Source organism: Triticum aestivum, chromosome 3D (assembly GCF_018294505.1).
Source record: "Triticum aestivum cultivar Chinese Spring chromosome 3D, IWGSC CS RefSeq v2.1, whole genome shotgun sequence".
Classification (NCBI taxonomy): Eukaryota; Viridiplantae; Streptophyta; class Magnoliopsida; order Poales; family Poaceae; genus Triticum; species Triticum aestivum.
This window is the reverse complement of record NC_057802.1, coordinates 45,724,659-45,735,426: the sequence shown is the minus strand read 5'-3', so window position 1 is coordinate 45,735,426 and position 10,768 is coordinate 45,724,659. Positions and strand designations below refer to the sequence as shown.

Here is a 10,768-nt window from a genome sequence, read left to right as displayed (position 1 = left end):
GAGAAGAAAATATACCCAGGACAATGCGGACATGACTCAAATGCTCGAGAAGTAAGTTAAATCGATCATTATCCACCATATCAGCAACTTTGTTCATTTCCTAATATCAAGTAATTGTTTTCTTTGTCTGGCAGAGTTTGGAGAAAATTCACCAAAAAAGCTCCGGGACTGCCGAAGAAGCTGCAATTTAAACACCCGAAAGTAAGTACTATAGTAGCATGTTCTGCGCATCTCCTAGTGATTCAAGCGCTAGTTTCATCAATATCATTTAGCATGTTTGCTTATCAGTTTGATTGACCTCTATTTCTTGTAAAGTGGTTGTGGCAGGAACCCGGGAATAATTACCGTGGATACTACATTTGCGAGTCCATCCGCTACACGACCTGTGAGCGGGGCTACTCTGACGAACAATATGAAGTGCGTAAGCAATAATATTCACAATTTTATTTTATTACCATCATTTGTGTTGAGTTTCATTTATTCATATATATATATATATATATATATATATATATATATATATATATGTATTGACCCCCTTCTTCAAATTAGATCTTTCGGATGCGGGATGAACTCCTTTGATGCATTCTTCCTTGACCACGTGATCGCTGAAAACGGAGAATACTATGTGGACCCTGTGTTCTTACAATTTAATTAGGAGATTATATTGTAAGAGATAATTATTGTATATATATAGACGGTAGTGTCGGATAGATATATATACGAAAACTTGTTGTTCGACCAATCTCTCAGAGAAGGAGAGGTGGTCGATATCACTTCTCTCTGTATGCATATGTTCATGACGATCTTCTGTTTCCTTCATTTGCTTACTAGCTAGCGTGTCTAGTCCTCTCCATACGTATATAGTACGTAGCGTCGACCAAGCACGGAGATAAGAGAGGACACTTCTCTCTATTAATTAGCTAGCTAACACAATATATGAAACACCTAAATTAACCCCCCAAAACCCCCAACCCCCCCTTTCAAAAAAAAAAATTCTAGCCCCTGAAATGCTGACGCGTGGATGCCTATTGGTCCCGGTTGGTGGCACCAACCGGGACCAAAGGCCCTCCTGCCTGGGCTCGCCGCACCGGCCACGTGGAGGCCCATCTGTCCCGGTTCGTGTAAGAACCGGGACTAAAGGGTTAGGGCATTAGTAACGATCTTTTAGTCCCGATTCAAAAACCGGGACAAAAGGCCCTTACCAACCGGGACAATAGGCCCTTTTTCTACTAGTGGTGGGAGACCGTTCTCGTGTGCTGGCCTGCGCCAACCTTTGTCGACCTCACCGGCGACGACGACAATGATGGCGACACTTAGGGTAGCATGCTGGATGGCTAGGAGGCGCGTTTTTTAGTTTATTTATATTTTATTAATGTTTAAGTGGACTTTGGGTGGAGGTTGACCGGCCATTTAATATTTAATTATTTTGAATTCGTACGCGTATTTCAAAATTGTATTTTTTAAATGAACGCAAAAAATGCGTTGGCCATAGTTGGATGACCCGGCCGATCCAACAAAAAAGCGGACAATCCAATCAAGAAAATCAACGTACTTTTGGCTTCTACTAATACGCTGCCATGTATATTTATTATTGGCTAGAAAAGCAGCGTGTTTTTTTTGCGCGAAAGAAAAGCAGCGTATTGCAGGAGGCACTACACATGCTTGAGCCTTCCTCTCTCTAACAGGGTCCACCATTTGACCAAAGTCCACGATCAACTAGAGAGCTTCATTTCATGGGAGCTTATTAATGTTTAAGTGGACTTTAGCTGGAGGTTGACCGGCCATTTAATATTTAATTATTTTGAATTCGTACGTGTATTTCAAAATTGTAATTTTTAAATGAACGCGAAAAAATGTGTTGGCCATCGTTGGATGACCCGGCCGATCCAAACAAAAAAGCGGATAATCCAGTCAAAACATCCATATGTGTTCTATAGATAGATAAATAAAACACATTCTACACTAAGGGCGTGTTTGGTTGCCTGCATGAGACCCAACCAGGCCCGCGCGGGAAGAAAACGGTATGTTTGGTTGGCTGCATACACTGTTGGGCCTGCATGGCACGATGTTTAAAGCATTCCTGGGCCTGGCTCCCTGGGAAGCTCGAATTGGCAGTTTCTCCAGGGCCAGGCCCGAGCGGTGCACGTGGGCGGCGGCGGCTGCACACGCGCAGCCACGCTCGAGAAGCCGCGTTGCTTCCCGAAGCACCGGCAGTTATTAGCCTCACCGCTCCCACTCCCCACTCTCCCAACTCTCACTGGCGGCGGCGGATCGGAGGAGAGCAAGAAGAACACCAGATGCCATCACCGGCGAGCGGATCATCACCTGGCCTGCGGCAATGGCGGTAAGCACTTCTTTGTTCTTCATGCACTACGTTTTAGTGTTCGATCCGGCGATAGATTCGATCCATGGCGGAGAGGGGAATGGGGAATAGAGGTAGATAAGCATGGTTGTTCATACTAGTTCATACGAGTTCATACTACTTCATACTAGTTCATGCAAGATCGGAATAGAGGTAGATGCGGATGGAGAAGAAGGGGGATTGGGGGATTGGGGGTACATAATAGACACCGGCTAACCGCGGCGGCCGTCACAGGCGTGCGGAGCGGCGGGTCGAGTGGCTGGCCTTCATCTTCTTGTCCATCGTCGTGCGGGGCGGCGGGCCGTCGTCGTTGTCGGAGGAGTCGAGGTCGATCTGCCACGTACGACGGCCTGGGTTCGGCACCGGTTCCTCCTCCTCCTTAGGCTCCCCACCGATGACCGTCGGCGGCACGATTGCCGTCTCCCAGTACACTGCGGCACGGCGGTCATTAGGAGCCCAGTAGTTCTTGTACTTGGACCACTTCTTCCTCTATTTAGCGTCGTCGGAGACGGCCTGATTCGTGGCCCAGCGAATGATGTCGACTGCCACCGCGCCCTTCGTTGGGCCAGGAATCAGCGTCTTCAGCTCTTTTGAAGTGGCCCTCATGAGCACTGCATCAGATTCCTTCTGCATGTCAGGCATGGAGCCGAAGTTCGAGCACACCTCCATGGTGTTCTCGAACTTGGAGCTGGAGTTAGAGCTCATGGCGATGGAGAGGAGGAAGGTTGACAGTGAGAGAAGAGAGGGGGTGGGTAAGTAGTGCTGGGTAGGGTGAGTAAATATAGGGGTGATGGAGAGGAGGAGAAGAGTGACAGTCATGTCATTTTAACTACATGCTCTTCAATAAGCCATGAACTCTGTGATGTGCCTGACTCCATGAATTGTGTGCAGATCGAGAAGAGCAATGAGATGGGCACGGAGGTGCTCCCGGCCGTTGACAACAAGGGCAAGCAACCCCTTCATCCAATGCCCGACGAGGTTGTGCTGCCGCCCACCGCCGAGAAGACCCTAAGATGCCTGAGGTTGGCGATGACGAGGGCATGGAGGAGCCCCCCAGCAACAAGCGCCGCAACTACGGCCACTACCATCAGGAGGATGGCGCAACTCACTTCTACAAGGTCATCCTTGCACCGAAGCTTGAATGCATCCTCATGACCGTGGACTTCACCAAGCACTTCATCGCGGTGCCGACGGAGGTCAAGCGATCAGGAACAACGTTAACACCGACTGCTCCTGAAAGGTGACGGTGAAGCTGATGAACGGCAGGGTGACCCTGGATCAGGGCTGGGCCACCTACGCAGCCGTTCATCAGATCAAGATCGGCTACATGGTGGCGTTCAAGCTCCTCACTCCTGACACCCTTAAGGTCATCATCTTCGACGACGATGGCATTGAAGTCGTCAACAAGTGTGGGAAGCACGACGAAGCCTTCGCCGCCAAGGACTAGGGCCGGGGCACCTCCTTCCTAAGTAATATCGAGTCTGCTTTGAACTGTTTATGTTTATAGTTTATGCGTTGAACTGTTATGAAGTGTGGTACTGCTTATCTGAAATATGATGTTAAGTAGGTGATCCTCTGTTTATAATCTGCTCTGCTTATGATGTGTGATACATGGTTGTGCCGAAGTGTGCTGGTAACCTCACCAACTAGCCAAAGAGGATACCACACACCAGGCGTTGCATACAACCAAACACCATGCCTTAGGTTTGTCCACTAACATGCAGGCAACCAAACACCAGGCAGTATGGTTCAGCCCGTGTAGACAAGAGGGCATGCAAGCAACCAAACAACATGCAGATGATGCATTTGAGGCTGCATTTGAGTAGTCAGGTTGAGTTGAGAAGGCTATGCAATGCAGCTACTGTAGACTACGGCAACCAAACACGCCCTAATCTGTTGAAACCATCTACAAATACGTAGCTCACAGGACAGGATACATCACCCACTCACACTTCATCCTGTCAATACAAAATATCTGTAGATCTACGGTTTGATCACTACATTGTTGGTTTGCTACTTCCTACATCCTTCGTCCAACACATTGTCACTACACAGCCTCTGATCCCTAGTACAACACCTCTTTGTTTTCATGGGGTTCTGAATCATGTATAAGGATACAGCAGAATAAAACTGCATCATGCCTTCGTGCCACCCCGACCTGCATGGATCAAGAATACCAGGTTTGCCAGGTAGAGTTACCAGCGCTATATTAGTACAAAATTTACCATAAAGTTAGTTCAAAAGTTGCAAGCTTTGATACTCCCGTGTAAGGCTAAGAAATCAGCAAGCAGAACTACATGATATTTTATATGATTCCACAACTTGTCATGATGTGAAAGATTACAAAGGGGATCTCCACTGCTGTCCCCTAAACCCGACATAGTATTCGTCCGTGTGACGCATCCGCGAACATTGATACAGCAGCCGGCCATCTAACCCTAACCATCAAATGTCCGAACATATTTCAAATGGAATTTGAATAAACCCGACAAATTTCATGCAAACCAGACGTTTTCATTTAAACCGGATCATCATTACATTTTTGACATATTTCGTTAAACAAAAGCGGATATGACATTTATTGGAACATATATAAATCTTCGCCGGCCGTGAGCCCCGGGAAGTGCAGCTATGGGTCGTTGGCGGAGAGAAATGGGCGCCCGTCTCCCATGTCCTATTCTTCCTCACCGGAGCCAACGTGTGGACGTCACCGGTCGAGGTGAGGTCCACAGTCGACGTGGACGGGCCGGCTCGTGGTCATTGCGGCCCGACGCGAATGACGCGGCCGGAGCTACCGACGGCAACCACGTTCCCATATGTGATTGCATGGCGCTGACTCTATGTCCGCCTACCATGATCACGCCGTAGCTGATGCGAGCATTGCACGTGGCCTGGTAGAGTGCCTGCTGTTGGTCAACGAAGTTTGGGTCCTTGACGACCATGGCCGCCACAGCCGCCTCGGTCGCGAAGACGCTGTATATTTGCCCCTCCGCCCACCAATGGTACCTGAGGAGGGTAAGGTTATAGCGTTTGGTCCTCCCGCGCCAGTCGAAACACCTACACCGTTGGCGGTGGCAGCTTCTCTGCCATGACGACGTTGAAGTGCGCCCGAACCTGCCCCATTGTGAAGCTGGCATGGATCTGCGCGGGCGCGGGTGCCGGCTCGTCATTGGACATCATCGGGTCATCGTCGCTTACCTCCGGCGAGCTAGCCGGCAAGCTCGCCTCAAGTCCAGCCAACTAATGCTTCTGCTACATCTAGAGGCTCTCCCACAACGCGCTAGAGCTCACCGTCATGGCAGAGGTGGTGCACGGAGGAGGAACAAAATCGAAAGTGATGATAGATAATGTGGTATTAGCTTGACCGGTGAGACAACCTAACATCTACAGAATATTGATTCCTCTTCTGTGCCAGCCGCCGCCATCACCACCTCTTTGAAATCTATAACTCGCGTCAACGGAGAGGCTGGCTTAGGTGTTGAAAGATGGTTTGGTCGAAGTTGGGGGAGGCGGTTAGGTCACTTGGGCCCTGTTTATCACATCAGATGCATTTTGCATGAATGCTCCACCGATTCATCTAGCCACGTCGAACTAACGGTGGCCCACAGTTGACAGAACGATACATAACTTTAAAACATCTAAACTAGAACAATTTGCTTGAATAGGGTAAAACTAGAACAATTTATATACTAAATATAGCACGAAATGTCCCAAAGGAGTAAAAATTGGATAAATGGAATCGGTACCAAGTCAATCATGTCTACCTCCTTGCTCTCATAAATATGATATCGGAAAAGGTATCTAAAATTCTGAAATAGCGAGCACCAAGTAATATCCGATTAACTTCCTCAGGAGCTTCTCTCTAGTCTCTAGCGGCGAGCCTTCTTCTTCGGCAGGAAGACGTCTGTCAGGACGGTCTCCGACTTGAGGGAAGCAACGAGTATCTCCAGCGCCTACATTCAAAAATCCAAAACACACAAAACAAAAAATCAATCATCAATCGATCAAGTTAAGCAAAATCACAATATAAATAAGTTCATAGGGTCTTGAAATAAATTAGAGCACACCACACACCTCTTCTTTGCCGATTTTTACAGTCTTTTGCTGCAGTGCACTGAGGTCCGGGGTGCCAAGCTCTGTGATGCCCAACAACGAAATAGTCGTGAAAAAAGATGCCGGAGTCACCGAAAGGTCATCCCCAATCGTGTACGTGGATGTAGGTAGTGACGTGGCTGTTGTTGTTCCAACAGGGTCAGGGGCGAGTGTCGTTGCGTTGTTGAGTTGCGCACTCAGCAGCTGCTGTAGGCAGGAGAGCGTGGCGGGGCCGACAGCCGGGCTGAGGCGCCGCTCTTTAATCTTGTATTTCGTGTCCAGTTTCTCCGCGCTGCTGAGCACGTTGCCAAGGCTACCGCCCATGCGATCCTTTGTCAACAAGTCGACAACAGTGCCAAGCGGCAGGGACAGGAGACCGGTGAGGAACTCCACGACATCGTTGCCTGCCTCTGCGAAGCACACCTTCTCAGACTTGGTGTCGATCAGGAGCTTCATCGATAACTACATACTCCCCCGTCCCAAAATTCTTGTCTTAGATTTGTCTAAATACGGATGTATCAAGGTATTTAGACAAATCTAAGACAAGAATTTTGGGATGGACGGAGTATATAGTAGCCACATTTTTCTGTTATAGTTTGATTCAAACCTTCTTATGAGCAACACTACTAAGGGCATTTTTAATCGATCCCCTAAAAGTTAGTGAAGTATCCGGCGGAGTAAAGTTGTGGAGTAAATTTTTATGAGCAACACTACTAACTGACAAAAAGAATGCATTAGTAGAAAAAAAATGATTTTCCAAGAGTTGGAGCAGATAGAGCAATATCATTTTTCTAGAGTGTAACCCAAAATCTTTGTGCGAGAGACAATTCCAGATTAGTGACAATATGTATAAATATTACTTGTAAATGGAATATTTGTGTAATATGTATAAAATATATAAAATGGCGAGACCAACCAGATCTACTTTCAAAAATTCATAGCAAGCAAATTGCAAAGATTCATCCACTTAAATTTGGAGCTTCAATACGCAAAATTTACAGTTAAGGAGGCAGTCATGTATATACCTGAAACATCACTGGCTCCTCAAAATACTCCTCGTAAGAATAAGCAACAATACCCGGACGCGGAGTATCTATGCGCGAGCTCATATGAGCCCTTTATCTAGGGCGTTGGCTGAAGCATGGAGATATGTGCCAGTTCTAAATACGGGAGGGGTTGGCGAGTTAGTAAATGTCCACTGTCGCGAAATACGTAGATGGCAGGCGTGGGTGGTGGGCCGCAGTTTCACGGGCGGATAGACGTCCGTTTGTGGTTGACGAGTTGGGCCGTGGATCAGAACAGTAATTCGACGTCTAGTCCGTGGCCCCGAATGTGAGCTTTTCCGTTCGCTGGGCCCATGGTAGGAACCAACTGCGCGGTCTGGTGGCTTCGGCTAGGGTAAAGTTGACCTAATTATCAAAGGCCTGGTGGTGAGCGGCGGCGCCGACGACGGAGGTGAGGGCGACAAGGATGGAGTTCCTGATGCAACCTATAGACGGGTATGTACTCTAGATATGTGGTTTTCTTCTAGAGATTTGTAAACCGTAAATGTGGTGATTCTGAGCGGATTTGCGTGAGCGTCGGGCAGATCTAACTTCCTGGAGGAAGTTGGGGAGAGTTTGGTGCCGGCACCGGAGCCGGAGGATGCGGTGAATGTGAAGATGGTGGCGGCGCAGGTGACGGAAGGACATCAGTTGGCGGTTGAGGTTCAGCCGGCAGCTACAGGGGAGGCGCAGATGTTGATGCTCAGTGAAGGAGCGCAGGAGAGGAGGGACGTGTCTCCACCAAGCTCGGAGCTATCTACTGGGAAGATGAACCCAAGAGCTCCTGGATGGAATAAGAGGTTAGTTCATGGCGTGCATATGTACTTTACTTGATTATGTGCCTCTAGGCTGAGCAAGAATATGATTGTTGCGTCATACCAGTAACTGAATATGTTGTTGCTATCGACTGGAATGAAATGGTTTAGGAAAATAGACGGTACTGAATTTTTTACGAGGTTGTACTGAAGAAGGAACCTCACAACTGAATTAGTAGTTGCATATTGAGGCGGTTAACAGGGGCTTGATCCTTTTGAGGAGAAGTAGTGGCATATTTGGGTAACATCCTTTATTTGTGATTTGTATTTGTAGATTATTACAAACAAGGCATTGTTTGGAAGTAGGAAATTCACCCATGTGTTTACATGATTCATTCGATGGGCAGTAGCTGTGAGTGAAAACAAAATATTGAAGTGATGCGGGTGTGAATTTGGGAGTAAGAGTGGTTGATAAAAACATTCCCTAACAGGTTAGGTCCAATTGAGATAAGTAGAAAACATGGATGTCTCCCCTGTTTCTAGGACCTGGGCGACGTGACATGTATTGATGTCTTTTTTTCTATGTAATACCTGTTTCTCTGGATAGTAATGAAAGTTTGCAAAGGGCATGTGTTCCCTGTTGTATGTTTTTGTGGTTGAGATGATGGAGGACTGAGTCTGGTTATCAGTAGCATCTAATTATATTGAAGAATCTACGTGCATCGTTAGGAATTTGTATTACTCAGTGCCCTTTAGATGCTAACCACACTGCTACAAGTGGTGTCTGATCTTAAAGCAAACTTGATAAATGAAGCTTGTACTGATAACGATATTGTGGTCAGGCACATCTACCATGTTGTGCTGCCCTTTTAATTGTGATAGTTCCATCATGCTTTTTCCGTTTGACGTTTTTGCTGATTGAGGGCAAATACATTATGTGACTTGTTGCAGCTACGTGAATTTTAATTATGCTTGCATCAATAATAATGCACAATTTGTCAAAATGTGAATCATGCTATGTAACTGCAGGTTGAGGATCGGTGCCGCTGCACCAAGTCGGCCGCCTTGCCCAAACCGTGTCACTGCATTTGAGAAGGCTGTTCGAAACTATGGTGAGAATCCAGGAGACAATGTGATCACACCGACTATTGGCACGACCTTTGATTCTGTAGGAGAGGCGTACGACTTTTACAATCTGTATTCATGGGAAAAGGGGTTTGGTATCAGATATGGTAAGAGTCGGCTAAATGTAGAGAGGATTAAATGCATGCAAGAAATCGTCTGTGGTTACTCGGTTAGTAGAAATTGTTTTCTGTATGCAGTGTTCAATTTCCTGGTGTTGCTGAAACCTGACGTCAACTGAATTTTGTGTTTTTGTGGTACATTTCCCCAGGGAAAAGCTGGGGTTGAGAATACAAGATCTTGCCGCTGTGAATGCCAAGCTTTAATAAGGCTCCTACGAGCACAAGATAATGGATGGTATATTGCAGAGCACAAGGATACTCACAACCACTCATTGTCGCCGAACTTTGGCGAGACACTACATTGGCCATCACACAAGCATATAGATGTATACACAAGAGATCTTGTGAAGCAGTTGCGGCAGAACAATGTCAATTTGTCTAAGGTGTATAGCATAATCGGAGGTTTCTTTGGATCGATGGAGAATGTCCCATTCACAAAAAGGTCTTTGCGCAGTCTTTGTGGTAGAATTAACCGAGACCACGTAGAGGATGATGTGAAGAAGACAATGGATGTCTTTGCGGAGATTGGTGCGAAAGATCTGCACTTCACCTATAGGGTGCAAGTTGACAGTGACGGGAGAATTAGGAATTTGATGTGGGCAAGTGGGAACAGTAGGCTGCAGTACTCTTTCTTCAGGGATGTCATAACATTTGACACAACTTACAGGACAAACTTGTACGACATGCCTTTTGGATTGTTTGTTGGTGTGAACAACGACTTCCAGAGTGTGATTATGGCGGGTGTGCTTGCTCGTGATGAGACTGAGGATAGCTTTGTATGGGTTTTTTCTGAGTTCCTTCGTATAATGGGTGGCTCAGCACCAGTAACTATACTCACAGGTAGAAAAAAAAAGATTTTATCTAGTTTTTAGATATTCATCAATGGTAGTTATGAGGGAACATTGATTAATTGATTTGCCACTACTTTGATTTCTTATATCAGACCAGAACCGTGCAATAGAGCTTGCTATCAGCAAGGTTATGCCGAATACAACACACAGGTGGTGTAAATGGCATGTGTTGAAGAAAGCAAAAGAGTCACTTGGGCCGCTGTACATGAAGAAAAGTGAATTCAGGGCAGAATTTTACAAAGTGATAAACCACATGCTGACTGGAGATGAATTTGAGAAAGGTTGGGAGGTGCTGCTGGATAAATACAAGCTAAGAGGTCATGATTATATGACGCAGTTGTTTGAAATTCGTAAGAAATGGGCGAAGCCTTACTTCAAGGGTGTATTTTGTGCGAAAATGACGAGCACACAGCGGAGT

General features: G+C 46.6%; 1 pseudogene; it reads right to left on the bottom strand.

Annotated features, from left to right (window-relative positions):
• Positions 1-6,143: 6,143 nt before the first annotated feature.
• LOC123074040 (uncharacterized) lies at positions 6,144-6,925 on the bottom strand (annotated as a pseudogene).
• Between the last annotated feature and the right edge of the window lie 3,843 nt (positions 6,926-10,768).